We start from the raw sequence: 18869 nt of genomic DNA on the forward strand, positions 1-18869 counted from the left end.
GTAATAATCAGACCACAGAGCCGCCCCCCAGCTACTGCAGTAACCATGTGCCCCCACTTCATATATAAACAGCTATAAGAAGATCGGGAACCACACTGTTAATGCTTTAGTGTAACCTAGCCAATAAATAAAACCTAGTATCCCGATGAACCACAGCGCAGCCCCCTGCTAGGAGTCCGTTTAATTTGCAAAAAAAATAACGTCAGACACCAGACCAGGTGGCCCCCCTGCTTTATGTACATATACAAACTCTATGAGCCCACCAAGACACCCTAGAAGTAAATCAAACCCCTGCTATTGCAGAATAATCAAAATATCTCCACACGACCAGACCAGTGCCACGCTGGGCTTTATGATACAAAAAAAACACGAGAACTCCTCATCACACAACTCCTGTGTCGACTCAGCCGTGATTAGAAAGATCTATAGTCAAATAATTATATTAGTATAAAAGATTCCAGAGAGACCTCCACAGACCATAGGACACACAAATCTAGCCAATAAGCTCAAGAGTGTCAACCTGACCCAAACATTACAGGACAGAACCACGCGAGAGACAATCTGAGAGGATTAGAGGCCAAGACCTGTAGACAACTGGGGAACATACTAGGTAATTTAGTGGGAAGATCAGAAGAAAGTCCAGTCACAAAGAATGTAAGATAATTCACTGGATTAGGGCCAGTGACGCCTTGGAGCATCTCACTCTTACATACTAGCGACGATATAGGTGTCTGCAAAATAATGATTTTAATGCCTGTGGTGCGTTCTTCACTCGTAGATGCACTAATGAGATCACGCACACTCACAGAAACTCCAGAAGACACCACCCAAAAATAGACGTAGGATACCTCACCGCCTGCGTGCTCCCAATCTATATCAGTCTCATGAAAAATATTTTTCAGTATACTCCTCTGATATATTTTGTTCCACAATAGAAAACGCTTAGAAACACCCTGAGGAGTTTTTTTCCTAGCAAGCGAGGGCCCCGTGAGCTAATATTTGTATATTCTTCTGATAAATAAAAATAAGAGCTAGACCAAAAAAAGAATGCGCGCGAAGAAATATTGCTAGATATATGAACCAAGACGCGCCAAGACAGTGTATATTGGTTGCCCCTTGCATATCGTCACTTAATATTAAAATCCCAGACACCCAGAAACCAAGGTATCCCCCTGCTATAAATTGTACTAAATGGAATAAAATCAAGACCCAGACCAGGTATCGCGTGACTATATAATTATCGATACACAATCTCAAGATATCTAGAACCTATGTTTAAAGTAAGGAGGACCCCCCCCCCAGTTAACTGCTTATATGTCTTACGCAAAAATAAAATCAGAGGTGATCCACACCCAGACCCCATTGATTCTCAGCCCCTGTCATTATTTGTACCAAATAACTAATACCAACCCTCTAGACCCTAGTAATAACAAAATTGCGTTCTCCCAACAGAAAGCAACAATTAATTATGAACTCACCTTCTAATACTGATACACCAGTAATATTTATTCCTATATCAGTAGCATCAGTACCAGGTATACTCCCCTGCTCACTATCGGGGTACCAAAATGAGATAAGTTATGACGCGACCCAGGCTATCACACACCACCATCACTCAGCACTAGTATATGTAACAAATTTCAGATAAAACTTCTGACCTATGCACATCGTAGTATCCTCAGAAAGAACCAATATAGTAGATACCGACTGCATAGATCAGGAGCGCCATAATAACAAGTACCTCATGTGATCGCTTCTATATATGATAGTGAAGCTATGTGAATCCTCGTAATGTTCGTGTGAGTGTAAGATTTCCAAGAGCTAGTGTCCTTGTCGAGCAGCGTTCCTGTCAGCAGCCTGTTCCTGTCAGCAAGTGAGAGAGAGAGCAGCCCAAAAATGCGGAGGACCAAGGCTGCATCCCTTGGAGAACTGCAGTCCAGGGAGAATTGAGCACGGCGAGCAATGGGAGCTGTAGACGCACAATCTTAGATAAACTCTCGAGCATATCTGCTATGTGTATCGCCAACTATATGTTGCTCCGGAAGTGATGATTACAGCCATATTATATCTAGGAACGCTTGGATTCCCGTGAAGAGAGCACAGAGTCAGCGAGCGTCTCCAGTAATAAAGATGTAACAGAAGAAATGAAGAAGAACAAAAGCGATACAAGATGAGCGACACGACCCTTTGGACACATTCAGACGACAAGTAGCCAAGTCTCTGAAGATATTACTCTCTCTGAGTACAACCTCTTTTGAACAACCTTGACAAGCAGAGAAATGTCAAGTCTTATTATATGTTAAGAGTAAGTGAGTTTATTATATATAAATTTATTATAGTAATTTTGCTTATTAATGTTTTTTGCAGAAAATGATGTTACTGGTCTTAAAGCAGCTATTGCATTCCTACCAGAAACTATTCTGCACACAGACAAGAGATGGCGAGGTTTGTCTAACGCCCGTTCAACTAACACTTCTATCGTGGTTAAGCATACATAGAGGTGGGCATGTTCCTCAACAGCAATGACCTAATCTGCATACACACATTCCCAGAGCCGCTAACTTTCGCGGTTCTTTTGGTAACTCACAAAGGAGGAAATACACTCTATGACACACTCTATACTGGACTAATGGTCAAGCATTATGTGGGGCTTGAACACACTACAATAGGACTTAAGTAGCTCTCCATAACAACAACCTCATGTAGAGCTTCTGCTTCGATCAGCAGCACGAAGCTCTAACCTCGCCAAGGAACAGTAGTCCTCTCACAAACAGAAAGCTTGCTCTCGACCTCTAGAGTGCATATTTGTGGGAGCAAGTTCCCTAACCGTTGCTTATGGCACTATCTATGTCCTCCTTGTTACATGGCCAGGTGATCCCATGCTGCGACTCAGCCATCGCATCCACTTTATTACTGTCTTGGAAAGAGACTGCTAAGCGAAGGTCATCCCGCTCATACACAAAAACCAATGGTCACATCTTTCTACACATTTAACAATTTCCATGAAGACAGTAGTGGTTTAAACCCTAATACCTGGTCAACATATTCCTAACAACACACGTGAATATTATTGAACCCTAAAAAGGGACTATTTGAAGGATATACCATAGCACACACCCAACAGAGAACCAGAGGAGGAGAGCTTTATACAGATGAAAAAATTAGGGAAAGAACTGACAAGATCACGTTAATAGGCCTAAACATATACGGACAGTATCTGTATACTTATAATAGCTTATTGGATAATGGGCCAGCGAGAGTGTCTCGTTGAGGAAGCTCCCACGCTATCATTTCTCATATTTTCTCATATTAGAGACTTGGATATGGGGGACTGCTATGAGGTATTCTGTAGCTCACGTTCAATGTCAGGTTATATCATTAAACGACCTTTAGCGCGTAGCTAGTTATTTCCAGTTTGGATTGACTAAAGATGAAAGTATCCAGGTATAGAGGACATGAGGAAACATCCGAGACACAAGACTTTCCTCGAATTCGGAATGTCTACATATTGCAAGTTGTAACGTGTGACATCAATGCGGACCTTGTTAAACCCAATACATAAGAATTGTAGAGAGAGTAGTGCGAATCTGATGTATAAACACGGCATAAAAATCTAGACAGGTGCCAAGCAGTGACCAAAAAAAACCAACAAGAGGGAAGTTGAGTGATATAGGCCAGAACACAGAAGGTCATGCTACCACACTGACAAGGTATGTGACCAGCACAAGCCAGAAATATATCAAACGCAATTGCGATTAGGGGAGCACACTAGTAGGTCTCACAATAGCCACAAGTCACGTAAGGAGTTCAGTCTAGATAGACAGAAGTCGAGAGGAGAGAGCGGAGGTATTGGCTACAGAACTGGACCATGTGAGGGCAAACACCAGCCCTGTGCACTATTTTAATACACAGTAAAAACAGCAGGAACCTCAATACAGCCCGCGCCACCCAGAAGGCCCAATATCAACTTGTTGTCTACTTAGCAATCTTACAGCAGAACCCCCGTCTGTTGATGCCAGAAAGCCACGAAGACCAGTCTGGCCGAAATGGGTGTAGGAACTCAAAGCAGCAATAGTGAAGCAGGCCAGACTCTGCACAATCCAGAGGAGCATGCCTGGACTTGGGAGCTGTTGGCCTTCTGGCACAATGCCGGGAAAGTGAACGACTGTAATGAAAATCTATTTTAGAACGTTCACCAATAGAGTAGTACGTGGGTCTGCTCACGGATGAGCAGCTGTTTGGGCCATGAGTAGTAATCGGAGCACACATGGCAGGGCCTATTTTGACTCCACAGTCAGGACCTGCTTGCCACATTAGTACAATTAGGGAAATGCCAGGGTGGTTGCGTTAATATACCATAAAGTTCAGTATTTGTGGAGTAGAGGGGAAATGTCAGTGTGCACAAAAGGACCAAATAAGTATCTACGCAGATAGGAGTCATTAACCTACAGTATATGAGTAGGCAATAAAAAACAATGACAGATCTAAAGAAGATGAGCCAAACAGTAGTTTACAACGATGAAACGTCGAGCCACACAAACTCAGCATACCGCATAACAATAGAACAAAGATATGATATCTATGAAAATTGAAATATGTAGTCTTTCTAGAATGTGTGAGATATGCTATAATAAGTGAAAATGTGTTGATTTTGCAGTACCTGAAATATGACCATAATGGGGGTCTTCTTTTTGGGGCCACTATATGCCACATGACTTGGATACAACCTATAAATTTGACGGTCATTCAATAAAGTAAACCCTAAAGGCAGGTCTGGACTATCATCACTTATCAGCTGTCAGTTTCTGGTGATATATGCTCTCACTTACCTAAAAGTATGGCTGGGTAATAGCGAGGAGGCTCCGGGAGTAAAAAGCAGTCTCGAAGGCAATAAACAAAGAGCAGAAGTCCACTATGTAACTCTACACACCTGAGTTGGTATCTATCAGGTGAAAGCGGAGAGCGGAAGTATTAACTCGTAATAATGTCATCCCGGTGGTCCAAAAGTCCTCATATTACAGTTATGCATGAACGGAACGGCAATTTTACCAGATATAGAGGGCGAGAGATACATGTGAGGAAGGTAAGGCACAACACACAACTTCCAGTGTAAATCAGTACCTAAGTTAGTGTTTGAGTGTAAAAAATCCACGCAATGGTCATTTTCACGCGGAAAAATGGGAGGGATATGGAACTGTCACTAGGGGACAAACAAGGAGGAACACGGATCCGGATGAGTCTGTATGGAAGCAAGTTTATTGAGAAGAGGAGCAATATTATGGGGAACGAACTTATATGAGAAAATAGTCATAATAACACCATAAGGCCCGAAGCAAGATTAAAGAGGGCAATAATAACATCCCAGGCACAATTATCTATGTTTGCAGCTGCACTGATTTGTTGGGTTCTATAGAGGGATGAAAAGTGAGAAAGCGTGCATAATTATGGGAAAGATTACCAGATTCCTAAGCGTTTTGGATAGGTCTGTAACAAATCCCGAGTTAGCATAGCGTTGAAAAAGAGGTAGCAATTAGCTCACAGTACAACAAACCCTCCAAATCGAACACCCAGGCCATACAACACCCTCCTACTGTCACATCGCTAAAATTAATATATACCCATATCTAATACTAACTATACGCGTTTAGTATCACATTAGACAATTTGTTATTAATGTCCCTGTCCAAAAAATCTGTCCCTCTTTATTACGTGCATTAACTGATCATGGAATGCACCACAATCGACACGGGCCGGGACGATCCCGCTTTCAACTCACAACACCTCACTGTCCCTTCACTGCTCGAATGAACCGGCAACTAGGGCGGCAATATTCTTACCCTGTTCCTTTAAATGAAACTATAATTTTTACCACTACTAAGAATATACGAACAGTATTGGCATCTATGTATGAAACGGGTAGGTGATTCTCTCTTATGGGTAAAATGTGCGCGCTTGGACTCTTTTTAAGTCATCATAATGTCCTCTAATGTACTTGTTAAAGTCTAATCATGTCCCTCAACAGCGCCTTTAACTTTGTATTCTATTTGTGAGACCTATCAAAGAGCGGCGACTTTATCACACCGGGAGTCAGGTCTTTTCTCCCAAATTAATATGGAGAGGACTCTTCCCTTCTCCCTCTACAATTTCCAGTTATGTCTATCTAGTACTGGCACTCTCTCCAGCTCATTTATATCCCTCTTAAGGATGGAGTCCAAACGCCCCCAATACTTTCTCAAGAAGAGCCTTTATACCAAGAGGACACAGTCAATTTCACGCTATGGAACATAATTAACTCGTTATTCCACAGCCCTTGAGTTAATCTGACCTTCATTTTATCTTTTTCCTTTTTTATACATATGTTATACTAGAACTATGTTATTTTTGTTCACTTTTATGTATGCTTCATCTAAGAATCACACTCTGAACGCTTCCACGAACACTTTAGTACAATTGTTATTGTTTATCCACACAAAAACCCCTAGATCTTCTATTTAAGGAACTCCAACAAAAACCATAAACGGGAGCACGTACTGTAAGATGTAGGGTACACTCGCTATTTTATTATTGAGTTTGCCATAAAGTAACATAACCGCAATTTATCAACATTGAACGCGGAACATTTTGCGCTAGTTCAGCTGCCAAAAATAAAAACTGGGTAAAGTTATGGATAGGGCAGTTTTCCACTTAGACACTAGCAGTCAATGCAAAGTGGATCAAATAATGCTTCTCGAATATGAACTTATAGTTTCTTGCAGCAATTCCAAACCCACCAGCTATCATCACTAAGCCCTTGGACCTCCTGATTCAGCCCAACAAACTCCGCAGTACCAACAACGGTGCAAACAGAATTATAAACGCGTGGTAAAATTGGCACCCACGAAAGGCCCTGTTCAATCTTAAGCACTATACGTGATAAAAAAATATCTTCAACACTTCTGTTTTTATTAAGGGAGCTCATTCAATGGAGCTTTGTAATAAGAGCCAATTCAAAAACATATGTGTGCTCAGCCCATGTCGACACATCTGCGTGTTCAAACGTTAATTATGTCCAGTTCATGACACACTATGGGTAACGCCCTGAAATGTTACATTAATCACTACACGTTGCCCGTGGCCAATAGAGGAAAGGGCAACTAATATACTTTCACTTTCAAATTCAGCACTTCCTACATGTCACGTGGGGGCGTGCTGGCCCGCTCGGCATGCGACGCTCCCTGAGTGACATCGGATAACATTTTCTTTCCTCTATCAATTACTAACTAGATTACTCTCTTCGTTCCTATCTCAACGTGCACCTAATATGACTATAGCACCAGGTTGACGTCAAGGTTGAAGCCCGAGAGCACAATCGGGGAAGGACGAAGCGCATAACCACAAGACAGGTCGGGGGTGCAGAAGGGGCTCCAAGTATCAACCCGCCCTCTCCAAACACACACACACAAGAGCTCAGTAAACTGGCGTTGTAAGGAAAACCAGAAAGGCTAGGCCATGGAAGCAGACTAATAATCCTCAACAGTGCTAGGAACACACAAAGATACATTTCCAGCTAAATCCCTTAACAATTTCTCATTAGTGAGGTGGGCATATCCCACTCACCACCTATAGAACACACCCATAGATCTGTCGCAGAGAAGGATTGAGCTCCTGCATTACCAACCATCACCGAGGCGCTTGGAGCATCACGGGGAGATAACCATTTGCTGTCTCAACGATAGCAAACTCAACAATGAGCCTACGAGGGTCCTGCAAGGCCCTTGTGCTGTCTCCTGTATCTGCGCTAGAGAAATCTACTGCCTATCTCAGCTGACATGGCTCGCTATATGAGAATCATAACCGGCCTGAGCACACTGTGTGGAATGACAATCCCACATGAGTCATACTAACACTGATAAGTATTTTATAATTAGTCTGCTTGTTATTGTACTGCAGCCTCTAGCCGAATGAGCCGAGAGAATAAGGGTTTCGACAGCCTGTACAGGAGACAGCAACAGTCTGCAGAAAGAATCCGTGTCACTGCTCCCCAAAGGGCTGGGGGAAAGGGGGACTTGTGGTCGGGTAACTAGAAAGTTACAAATCCCCAACAATAAGATCAGGAGCGGGGCCCACTTAATAAAAACAGAAGTGGCCCGTTTGTTTACGTAGGATAGGTAAATTACAACGATGGCTGCAGGCTAGGAAAATTTTTGAAGTGAATTTTTGAAAATGGATCAGAAGAGGTAATCATTAAGAATGCGTGATGTTCGAAGAATAGTACTTGAGTGAAACATTAATGAGCAGGTGCATAACATATTAATTAGATTTGATTCGTGAGGAATGTGGTAGCTGGGTCACCGAAAACATATATGTTTTCGGGGAATCGTCACTTCTTTCTTAACTTTGAACCGTCAAAGATGTAAATAGTATTGTGATTGCTATGAACGAGCTAGCAGGCTTAATGTGTCTGAAAAATGCACAGTTAACTATATAAGGCCAGAAGAGGTCTTCATTTGGTGCCCCTATGAAGCGCACGTGCTGGGTAGGCACCTATACCATTACTTATTGGGCTACATCTTCTACTCAAACTGTTCAGGTAACTCTAGGCTTTCATATCCCATCAGTGGAGATATTCTCTCTTGACCCCTATATGTTTCAATGTGGGTAACTACACATAGCTCGCCAGCGATACACAATTTTTGAGGTGTATTTTCCTTGGAACACTGTCCACCACAAATCAAACCAACATTTAGGAATGATTTGCGGCTTTATTACTTTGGAGTACAATGACCGGCACAAGTGGGAATGTAGTGGTGCCAACCTGTCCCAGTTTGTTCACGATACAATTCTAGATTTGGTAGATCAATGCTGCGCTACATTTTTGTAGTCTTCCAGATATGGATTTTGTCCTGCGTGGTGTCAACCGTAGCTTTTTTTCTACTTTTGCCCAAAAGAACAATTATAAAAATACATTTCCAGAGATTTGAGAACCGCGCAATATGACACTGAGAGCGCGCGAGTACGGGCGTTTGCGATGGTGCACCTATGATACCATATCGTGCGGGGATAGACATTAAGGCATGGGAGTCAATATCCTAATGACATATTGCACTACACAAACTGTCTAAGGACCCAGGCTTTCATATTGGGTGTGATTTGTCTGATATCTAAAAGTATGTGGAGTACAAATCAACGTATCCGCCACTGACACCAGGGTCCAGAAATTTTGCCGTGATTTATTGCCTTGGCAAATGTCTCGCCCAAAATACCAAATTTAGGAAGTAGGCTTGTTTACGGCCTTGGACACTTAGAGTAGAAAGAACGCATAAACCAAATTTAGATTTGTGCGGAATAGCTGTATTTCTGAAATACACTCGTTCTTTGGCTGTTCGGTGAAACAAACATCGTTGTTGATCATAACCTCTAATCTTGCCAACCTCAAACGATATAAATGTGAATAGAGTGTGTGTCTAATAACCTCGAAATGACAGACCTATATGGTGGTCTTCTTTTAGGGCCCTAATGAAACGTACCGCCTTGGTGATCAGCGGGGGATAGCGAGTAATATGGGGATTCAAACTGTTATCAGAGCGGGTGGAGTAGGAATCCCCTAGGTCTTTCATATTGTGGGGTGATTTGTCTTGATACCGTCCAAAAAGTATGTGTTAGAGATAGCAACGATTGCTCGCAGGCTAGAAAGGAAGTAATGTGTTGGAAATGTAGACCGGCAACGTACAAGATACAGATTTATTTGCAGAGGGCCTGGCAATATGTTCAGACAATTTAGGTAATGGTTTTGTAGGCTATGGGGACGTTGGATACAAAAGACACGTAACCCCAATTTAAGATATCGTGGCAATGGTCTTTCCGCAAATATTGTTTTTTCTGGGTGAAATGTACTTTTTACCTACTTTTTGCCCCTCAAACAAAATGTTAAATGTGTTGATGTTGCAGTACCCCTGAAAATGACAGACCATAATTAGGGGGTCCTCCTTTTTGGTGCCCCTATACTGCCATGTGCTTGGTAGCACCTAAACATATTAGGGGACATCAAAATGTTCAGAAGGACCCCAGGCTTTCATATTTGGGGTGATTTGTCTTGATACCTAAAAAGTTAGTTGGTAAAATCACGATGCTGCAGGGAGAAATTTTGAAGGTGATCTTTTCGAAATGTCACATGAAATCCACCCCAAATTTAGAATGGTTTGCGGCTTTGGTACTTTGTAGACAAAGACATGCATGCCCATTAGAATCGTGGCAATGTGTACTTTCCGAATAATAATATAGTTTTTGTGGGTGAACTTACTTTTTTCTCTTTGCCCCCCAACACACATTGTAAATGTCGCATTTCGATTCAGTACCTGAAATGACAGAGCACCAGTGAGAGGGCGTCTCTTATTATGGTGCCCTGAAGGCCCTACTATATTAGCAGGACGGGCTATATGGTTCCTACCTAAATTATAATATTTGCGCATCAACTTTTCAGACGCGACCCAGGCCAATCATATATTGTGGATGATTTGTTCCAGATACCACTGAATAACAGCTATGGGCCTGGAAATATAGCTCATAGCAGTGGGCTTAAGAAATTTTGAGGTGATTTTTGTGGGAAAATAGCAACCTTAAGGAATCACAAAATTATTTATGTGAATGGTATTTGCGTCCCTTGGTAACTTTGTAGTACAAAGACAATGCATCCCAATTTCAAAATATTCTTCAAGAAATCTATAAGATCGATGGCCAATGTTAACTATATAAGAATTATCAAGTGGTGGGCACCTAGGTTGAAACATATTCCTTCTTCTCACACACAGAAGTTGCGCTCCGTCACAACACTGTAAATGTATTCGCAATTTCTCATGGCAGTACAGGTTATGGAGAGGAGATCGTGTACCAAACACCTCCCCATATTTGCGGGGTTCCTTCTTTTTTGGGGCCAAGCGGTATAATGCCACACATGCTTGGAGCTAGGGCACCTTATACAATTATGGGCAAGGTAAACTGTACATAGGAGCAATAAGGCTTTCACTATTGGGATGAAATTTCTCTTGAATACCTAAAAGTATGTGGGTAAATAACGGGGATCTGGCAGTGGTGAGAGAATCCTGAGGAGTGACTTTTTGAAAGTAGTTCACCAAAATTCTATCCAAATTGTTGAATGTGTGTGCGTTTTTACGTTATCTCGCGCAGTACAAAGAGCTACTGCATGAACCCAAATTTAGATACTCGCTCGCGCACACGCGCACGCAAGATATAGGCATGACGACAGCTGAGTCTTCTTTGGGTTAGAACATACTTTTTTTCTACTTTTGGCCCCTCAAAAAAAATGTAAATGGTTGATTTTGCAGTATCTATAATGACAGACCATATGGGGGTCTTCCGTTTTTGGGGCCCCTATATGCCACTGTGCTTGGGTTACACTATACATATTAGGCCATCAATACTGTTCAGAGAACCCTGGGCTTTCATATTATGAGGTGATTTCTCTTGATACCTCTAAAGATACTGATGGGTAATACGGTGCTTGCAGCGGTAGAACTTTTGACAGTAATTTTCGGAAATGTCACCAAACAATTCCACCAAATATACGGAAATGGTTCTTGGGCGCTTGGTACTTTTGGAGTACAATTACGACTGCACATATCCCAATTTAGATTCCGTGGGTAATGGTGTACTTTCCGAAAATTATATTGGGTTTTCTGGGGTGAACGTACTATTTCTTCATACTTTTGAGCCCCCCCAAAAGCAATGTAAAAGTGTGTTGATTTTGCAGTACCTGAAATGACAGACCATATGGGGGTCTTCGTTTTGGGGCCCCTATATGCCATATGCTTGGGTACACCTATACATATTAGGCATCAAACTGTTCAGAGAACCCTGGGCTTTCATATTTGGGGTGATTTCTCTTGATAACTAAATGTATGTGGGTAATACGGTGCTGCAGGGTAGAACTTTTGAAGTAATTTTTGGAAACGTCACCAAAATCACCAAATATAGGAATGGTTTGTGGCTTGGTACTTTGGAGTACAAAGACATGCATACCTAATTTAGATTCAGGGGAATGTGTACTTTCCGAAAATATATGGTTTTCTGGTGTGAACGTACTTTTTTCAACTTTTGCCCCCCCAAACAGTGTAAATGTGTTGATTTTGCAGTACCTGAAATGACAGACCATATGGGGTCTTCGTTTTGGGGCCCCTATATGCCATGTGCTTGGGTACACCTATACATATTAGGCATCAAACTGTTCAGAGAACCCTGGGCTTTCATATTTGGGGTGATTTCTCTTGATACCTAAATGTATGTGGGTAATACGGGGTGCTGCAGGGTAGAACTTTTAAAGTAATTTTTGGAAATGTCACCAAAATTACCAAATATAGGAATGGTTTGCGGCTTGGTACTTTGGAGTACAAAGACATGCATACCTAATTTAGATTCAGGGGAATGTGTACTTTCCGAAAATATATGGTTTTCTGGTGTGAACGTACTTTTTTCAACTTTTGCCCCCCCAAAACAATGTAAATGTGTTGATTTTGCAGTACCTGAAATGACAGACCATATGGGGTCTTCGTTTTGGGGCCCCTATATGCCATGTGCTTGGGTACACCTATACATATTAGGCATCAAACTGTTCAGAGAACCCTGGGCTTTCATATTTGGGGTGATTTCTCTTGATACCTAAATGTATGTGGGTAATACGGGGTGCTGCAGGGTAGAACTTTTAAAGTAATTTTTGGAAATGTCACCAAAATTACCAAATATAGGAATGGTTTGCGGCTTGGTACTTTGGAGTACAAAGACATGCATACCCAATTTAGATTCGTGGGAATGTGTACTTTCCAAAAATATATGGTTTTCTGGGGTGAACGTACTTTTTTCAACTTTTCCCCCCCCTAAACTATGTAAATGTGTTGATTTTGCAGTACCTGAAATGACAGATCATATCGGGGTCTTCATTTTGGCGCCCCTATATGCCACGTGCTTGGGTATGCCTATAAATATTAGGCATCAAACTGTTCAGAGAACCCTGGGCTTTCATATTTGGGGTGATTTCTCTTGATAACTAAATGTATGTGGGTAATACGGTGCTGCAGGGTAGAACTTTTGAAGTAATTTTGGAAAATGTCACCAAAATCACCAAATATAGGAATGGTTTGCGGCTTGTTACTTTGGAGTACAAAGACATGCATACCCAATTTAGATTCGGGGAATGTGTGCTTTCCGAAAATATATGGTTTTCTGGGTGTGAACGTACTTTTTTCAACTTTTGCCCCCCCTAAACGACGTAAATGTGTTGATTTTGCAGTACGTGAAATGACAGACCATATGGGGGTCTTCGTTTTGGGGCCCCTATATGCCATGTGCTTGGGTACACCTATACATATTAGGCATCAAACTGTTCAGAGAACCCTGGGCTTTCATATTTGGGGTGATTTCTCTTGATACCTAAATGTATCTGGGTAATACGGTGCTGCAGGGTAGAACTTTTGAAGTAATTTTTGGAAATGTCACCAAAATCACCAAATATAGGAATGGTTTGCGGCTTGGTACTTTGGAGTACAAAGACATGCATACCCAATTTAGATTCGTGGGAATGTGTACTTTCCGAAAATATATGGTTTTCTGGGTGAACGTACTTTTTTCAACTTTTGCCCCCCCAAAACAATGTAAATGTGTTGATTTTGCAGTACCTGAAATGACAGACCATATGGGGTCTTCGTTTTGGGGCCCCTATATGCCACATGCTTGGGTACACCTATACATATTGGGCATCAAACTGTTTAGAGGACCCTAGGCTTTCATATTTGGGGGGATTTGTCCTGATACCTAAAAGTATGTGGGTAATACGATGCTGCAGGCTAGAAATTTTGAAGTGATTTTTGGAAATGTCACCAAAATCATCAAATTTAGGTGTGGTTTGCGCATTTGTACTTTGTAGTACAAAGGCATACATACACAATTTAGATTCATGGGAATGTGTACTTTCCGAAAATATATGGTTTTCTGGGGTGAACATACTTTTTTCTACTTTTGCCTCCCCAAAACGATGTAAATGTGTTGATTTTGCAGTACCTGAAATGACAGACCATATGGGGGTCTTCGTTTTGGGGCCCCTATATGCCACATGCTTGGGTACACTTATACATATTTGGCATCAAACTGTTCAGAGGACCCTAGGCTTTCATATTTGGGGTGATTTCTCTTGATACCTAAAAGTATGTGGGTAGTACGATGCAGCAGGGTAGAAATTTTGAGGTGATTTTTGGAAATGTCACCAAAATCACAAAATTTATGAATGGTTTGCGGCTTGGTACTTTGTAGTACAACGACATGCATACCCAATTTAGATTCGTGGGAATGTGTACTTTCCGAAAATATATGGTTTTCTGGGGTGAACTAATTTTTTCTACTTTTGCCCCCCCTAAACGATGTAAATGTGTTGATTTTGCAGTACCTGAAATGACAGACCATATGGGGGTCTTCGTTTTGGGGCCCTTATATGCCACATGCTTGGGTACACTTATACATATTTGGCATCAAACTGTTCAGAGGACCCTAGGCTTTCATATTTGGGGTGATTTCTCTTGATACCTAAAAGTATGTGGGTAGTACGATGCTGCAGGTTAGAAATTTTGAGGTGATTTTTGGAAATGTCACCAAAATCACAAAATTTATGAATGGTTTGCAGCTTGGTACTTTGTAGTACAACGACATGCATACCCAATTTAGTTTCGTGGGAATGTGTACTTTCAGAAAATATATGGTTTTCTGGGGTGAACTAATTTTTTCTACTTTTGCCCCCCCTAAACAATGTAAATGTGTTGATTTTGCAGTACCTGAAATGACAGACCATATGGGGGTCTTCATTTTGGGGCCCCTATATGCCACGTGCTTGGGTATACCTATACATATTAGGCGTCAAACTGTTCAGAGAACCCTGGGCTTTCATATTTGGGGTGATTTCTCTTGATACCTAAATGTATGTGGGTAATACGGTGCTGCAGGGTAGAACTTTTGAAGTAATTTTTGGAAATGTCACCAAAATCACCAAATTTAGGAATGGTTTGCGGCTTGGTACTGTGGAGTACAAAGACATGCATACCCAATTTAGATTCGTGGGAATGTGTACTTTCCGAAAATATATGGTTTGCTGGGGTGAATATACTTTTTTCTACTGTTGCCCCCCCCCAAAATTATGTAAATGTGTTGATTTTGCAGTACCTGAAATGACAATCCATATGGGGGGTCTTCCTTTTGGGGCCCCTATATGCCACATGCTTGTGAACACCTATACATTTGGGCATCAAACTGTTCAGAGGACCCTAGGCTTTCATATTTGGGGTGATTTGTTTTTATACCTTAAATTATGTGGGTAATACGATGCTGCAGGGTTGAAATTTTAAGGTGATTTTTGGAAATGTCACCAAAATCACCAAATTTTGCAGCACCTGAAATGACAGACCATATGGGGGTCTTCAGTTTGGGGCCCCTATATGCCATGTGCTTAGGTACACATATACATATTGGGCATCAAACTGTTCAGAGGACCCAGGCTTTCATATTTGGGGTGATTTATCTTGCTACTCAATAGTATGTGGGACATACAATGCGGCAGGGTGGAAGCTTTAAGGTGATTTTTGGAAATGTCACCAAAATTGCCAAATTTAGGAACATTTTGCAGCTTGGTGCTTTAGAGAATAAAGACATGCATACCCAATTTGGATTTGGGGGAATGTGTACTTTCCGAAAATATATGGTTTTCTGTGGTGAGCGTACTTTTTTATACCTTTGCCACCTCCCAAAACGATGTAAATGTGTTGATTTTGTAGTACCTGAAATAGCAGGCCATTTATTTAAAGAAATTCACCAATTTCTATAAAACAGTATAACTTTAGGAAACAATTGCAACTTGGTTGTTTGGAGTACAAAGATATAATTACCCATTTTTGATTCACCAGAATCTGTTCTTCCTAATAATGGGTAGTTTTCTAGGGTAAACCTACTGTTAGCGGAATGTTTGGCCTTGAAATCAAAAGTATGCTGTTTGGGGAGAGGTGCTTTGGAAATTTAGTAGTGTACTGCTTGTAGATTTTGAGCTATACAAGTTAGAAATCTCCAAAAAACTATATATATTTGGTATTTCCGCATTCTGAAGACATAGACCTTTCTAAATCGGCTGTGTTCTCGTACATAAAATAAATGAGGTTTCTGATATATGTGATTGTTCTTTGTGAAACATGATTTTTTTCATTTTATTATACAATTTGCAGCCTGTATTTTTTTTGCAGAAGTAGAATTGCACCAACATTCTTGCATATTGTGAAAGTTCAGGTTGTCCTGAAAAAAATATATATTGTTTTCCTGGGTAAACTAAAAGACCACCCCAGGAAAGGCCCTTAAATTGAAAGAATGCAAAATATCTAAAAACTGCTTGGCAGTAGATGTTCGCATCTAGGGCAGAACGGCTGGCAGGAAAAGGGTTAAACTGCGAGTAGTGTGACCTACATATTGTTTTTCACAACTTTTGCATTATAGCAGATATACCACGCCCTTAGTATTACAGTTATAGAAACTGTTACACCCTTCATGTGACATGTTTGCCCAACCCTATCTTTTTCCAACCCTATTTTTTTCTATCCCTAAATTTTTATAAACCCTATCTTTTTCCAATCCTAACTCCTAAGCCAAACACCAACCCTAACCTTGCAAAACCTGAGCAACCCTCAATCTTCCCAACCCTTTCTTTGTCCTTCCCTCAAACTGAGTGTGAAGCCCAACACCAAATCTTCCCTCTAACACCAACACTTACCCTTAATCCCTCAACCCACACTTGCCCCTCCCTTTGGTACTCTTGGTCTTTACTCTTCCCTATAACCCTGTACAGCTGCAACCCTCAAGTTTTACAACCCTATATTTTTTCAACTTTCAAACTGTTACCCCAACCCCAAATCTTACCTCCAACACAAACCCAAACACTGAGTCCCCGAAACCACACTCTCCCCTCCCTTTGGTTTTTTTGGTAACAAAGTTCTCACCCTACCCTATAACAATGTACAGCAGCAACACTCATGCTTATGTTTTCAAACCCCAACCCCCAGTTCATAACTCTAGCACTGACATCTAAACCCCAACTATTTGTTACAAAATCACTTCACAATGATTCAGCTACTGGTATTATACTCAGCATTAGTTCAATCATTTTTAAATTTGAAATCTGCATTGTATTCATTCTTCACCAAGCTCAAAATGTCTGACCAATTTTTTGGTTTCATTTAAACATAAATGCAGTATTGTCTAATATTTTAATCTATATTCATACTCAAAAATCTTTTTTTTACAAAGTTCCTCTGCTTAGTCCACTGTTCACACATCAACATCTCATCCACACACAAAGTAACAAAAACTTGAAGTCTCAATCTCCTTTCTATAAATGTGACCCTATAACTAACTTGCATTTTTATTTTTCAGGAACAACCCGGTTTCTGTAGTTAGCTGCTGGTTTTCTTCAACAATCCACAAGTAATACATCATGGATCAGCGATTCCAGCATGGTCTGACTTTGAACAGACAACCACTCTATCCTGTCTGTAGAACTTTGGCACATTCTGGATATGGAAATTTAAATGAATGTTATCTATATAATTCTTCTAACCCTAACTCTTTTACAAACACAGGGAATCTGTGATGAGATTAATTTATTTTTGTGGTACTTGTATAAAATGTATTTTATTCAATACACTGTAAGTGTTACTTGTACTTATAACAGGTTTCCTGACTGTACAATTAAGGTGTTACCAATAATGAATAAAAAACATAATCTTTATATCTTCTTTCTTAAAATGCCCCCAGCTCATTTAATCTCTGGTTTGTATTATTTTTTGACTGGTAAAAATGAAAAAAAAAAAGAAATACTATTCTGCCATGTGAGTTAAAGGAATTTCTAAAAATTCATATAATTGTTCTCTTTTTAATCAGTAATGCTTGCAAACCATTTGTATACACAGATGCAGTGGTATAGCTCCCTTACAGTAGACACTGTCCCTTAGGGAACCAGGGTACAAGGGGGCCCAGATCTCAGAGTTTACTGTATGGCAGTTCTTCCTTCACCGTTGGGCAAGTCGAATGTGCCACCACTATTCTGCAAATGTATACCAGGACCACCCAAGGATTTTTATGGAGTGTAGCCAGGGCAATGATAGAAATCTGCTAAACAGGCGACAGGAAAGTCTCCACTTCGCATCACTTCATAATACATGGTCTCTGGAGATGTTTTTTTTATTTATCTGTTATATATCTTGTGCTAACTCATAAACATCATTCACATCAGCCACTGTCAGAACAGAGCTTAACCTAAGGACCTTATCATATTCACACACTAGGGCCAATTTTTATTAACTTTCCTGTATGTTTTGGGAGTGTGTGAGGAAACTGCGGAGCTGGATAGAACAGGGGCAGCAGGAGTGGCAAAGACTTAGCATAGTAAACATGGAGGGCAATCAAATAAGGGACAAGGGCAAGTTTGCGTTTGAAAGTGGTAATTTATCAAATACCAAACAACATGTTTGGGTCATCACATGCACTTTTTCACATATGTACTGCAAAGTGAGAGATTATCCCTTTACCTGAAAGGGGAGATGTCCATGCAGATAGGCTACACACAGGAAGGAAGAAAATTACAGGATTGAGACATGCAAGTCAAAAGTTGCTCATCTTGTTCATAGCCATCCAAAAACATAACATGGTAGCCAGGGTGCATGACTGACCTCCTTTGTGTAACCTGAATTCTATGACACCACCCTACTTGACTACTGAATACACACATTTGCTCAGCATTTGAGCACACATCTGCTGATGAAAGGACTCGAGGTATAACATGTTCTGGATTTTCAGGTTTC

The 18869-nt window shown here is 40.8% G+C and overlaps 1 long non-coding RNA gene across 1 annotated transcript in view; it reads left to right on the plus strand.

Annotated features, from left to right (window-relative positions):
• The window catches only part of LOC121393591, a 73856-nt gene extending 56059 nt beyond the window's left edge, over positions 1–17797 (plus strand). The window contains exon 2 of the long non-coding RNA XR_005961172.1: positions 17443–17797. This is a non-coding gene — a long non-coding RNA (uncharacterized LOC121393591). The remainder of the gene's footprint in view (positions 1–17442) is intronic.
• Positions 17798–18869: the final 1072 nt, after the last annotated feature.

Source organism: Xenopus laevis, chromosome 5L (assembly GCF_017654675.1).
Source record: "Xenopus laevis strain J_2021 chromosome 5L, Xenopus_laevis_v10.1, whole genome shotgun sequence".
Classification (NCBI taxonomy): domain Eukaryota; kingdom Metazoa; phylum Chordata; class Amphibia; order Anura; family Pipidae; genus Xenopus; species Xenopus laevis.